Genomic DNA, 2,264 nt, shown 5'->3' on the forward strand with positions numbered 1-2,264 from the left:
CAAGGCCCTTAGAGTGGCCTTAGCAGTATACGCTTCTGTAAGTTTTGAGAGTAGGATATTCAAGACCTCTCTCTTCGTTTCTAACTTCCCTTCATCATCCTCCTCTGGTTAGGAGGTACTGAAATGGCTTATTCACCCCTTCAGTTATTCTCTGAAGCCCTAGAGAGTTTTTTCAGGACAAGATTTGTATGCCACATTCAGACAGGATCTGATCCATTAAGGTGAAATTAGGAGGTACTGAAATGACCCAGCGGTGGGGGTGGTAGCACCCGCCCACCTGGAGCAACTGGGATCCGAAAGGATGCGGGGGGAGGGGAGTTCGGGACCAGTGGGAGCTGGGGAGCCTGAAATGTGCAGAAGGGTAGGAAAGTGAATGTATATTTAGAAAGAGAAAGAAATAACAAATGACATTTTAAAAGTTAACAAAACCCACAAACTGCACACATAACTGTAATATTTTCATTGACTGCCTGATATTCTTCTACAGGGCTTCTGAGAGCCGGGAAACCAATTTTTTTCTAAAAGATTGAAGTCTCCCCCGACATTATGTATATTCACCTGTGTTTCCAGACTTTGGGAGCACCATTTATGATCATTTTTCCCACCTTTGTTTTGGCTGCGTACTTTTGATTGCCTTTTCCTACAACAATTATTTTGTAACTTTTTTTTTTTTTTTTTTTTTTTGGAAATAGTCTTGCTGTGCCACTCAGGCTGGAGTGCAGTGGCACAATCTCGGTTCACTGCAACCTCTGCTCCTGGGTTCAAGCAACTCTCCTGCCTCAGCCTCCTGAGTAGCTGGGATTACAGGTGCCCGCCACCACGCCCGGCTAATTTTTGTAAATTTAGTAAAGTCAGGGTTTCCCCATGTTGGCCAGGCTGGTTTCGAACTGCTGACCTCATGTGATCTGCCCACCTCAGCCTCCCAAAGTGCTGGGATTACAGGTGAGAGCCACCGTGCCCGGCCTATTTTGTAATTTTCTGTAAAGAAAAGAGAAAGATCAGTCTTTTCTCCAGTATGGCTGATTAAATTTGTTTCTTAATAATTGTTTATAAGTTTATTTCAGCATCACAACTCATTACTGATATTGTTATGTACTTTTTTAGGGCTATTGTTCAGTTTGGGAAACCTCTCTCAAGTTTCATAGATGTGCTATGAGATTTTATGGCTGTTTGGCTGCTTCAGTGACAATTTTGTGTGTGGTTTTTACTGAAGCCCTAGAGAGTTTTTTCAGGACAAGATTTGTAGGCTACATTTAGACAGGATCTGATCCATTATGGTGAATAAGACATATAACTTCACATACAGACAGACTCACTGTAGTACAACTATAAGTTTATGTCCCATAAACATAGGGATTCTAATCTATTCCCTTTTGCATGATTCACATAAAAACAGAAGTATGGTGCAGTTATAATTGCAGATATGACTTAGATTCTCAGTGAGTGAGAACCTTCATTTTGATTAGGCTTTGAGAAAATTGATCCCTCTCCTTATAATTTTTCACTTCTGATGGTTGGAAGCATTTTTTTTTAAGTCTTCTAATTTTAATTACTCAAAAAACCTTCATTTTTTGTTTAGCTTTCTGACCCTGTGCTTGAGCCTTCAACACTCTCACAATGATTTTCTTTTCCTCGATAAGGAAAACGTGCTTGATCCAGTCACGAACACATATAACACATATGGAACCACCATAGGCCCTGCTGACGGTTTTTCTTATTTTGGACAATTTCATAAGAACTTTGGGTCTTATAGCACGAACCCCTTGAAGTCTGCTTGGGTACACACCACAGTAGATTTTGGTGCTTTCCCAGCCTTCTTGGTATAAAGGTAAGCAATTCTATTACCAGGGGTTCAGGACAGCCTAGTTTTGTTAGAAGCTGTATTGTAGGAAAGCCTACAACAGTATGTCAAACGCTGGACCATTCTGTGTGCCTATAGGCAACGTCCCCAGAGGAGGAAAAGCAATGGAAGAATTTTACTAGCTCTTTCTTTTCTTTCAAACCTTGTTTCTCCTCCACTACCCAAGTACTTCCTGTGTCAGGCAACATAGGACTCCTTCCCCCTCTGGCCTTGCACTTTTGTGACATGGTGCTGGCTAAATTGACATAATGGGCAGTAGGTATATTCCGAAAAGCCATTCCTACACCCACGGTGAACAAAAATTTAACAGCATGCAGAAGTGACTGCAAACCACTTAAATGCATGCCACTAACTCCAAATTAAATGTATCCCTATTCATTGTCTCCTTAGCCAAATCCCCCAC

The 2,264-nt window shown here is 41.4% G+C and overlaps 1 pseudogene across 1 annotated transcript; it reads right to left on the reverse strand.

The window, feature by feature from the left end:
* Positions 1-655: 655 nt before the first annotated feature.
* Positions 656-1,924, reverse strand: LOC114677327 (large ribosomal subunit protein eL34 pseudogene; annotated as a pseudogene). Its single transcript, XR_013395399.1, has one exon. The product of XR_013395399.1 is annotated as a large ribosomal subunit protein eL34 pseudogene (transcript).
* Positions 1,925-2,264: the final 340 nt, after the last annotated feature.

The sequence above is a fragment of the Macaca mulatta genome, chromosome 1 (genome assembly GCF_049350105.2).
Source record: "Macaca mulatta isolate MMU2019108-1 chromosome 1, T2T-MMU8v2.0, whole genome shotgun sequence".
Taxonomy (NCBI): Eukaryota; Metazoa; Chordata; class Mammalia; order Primates; family Cercopithecidae; genus Macaca; species Macaca mulatta.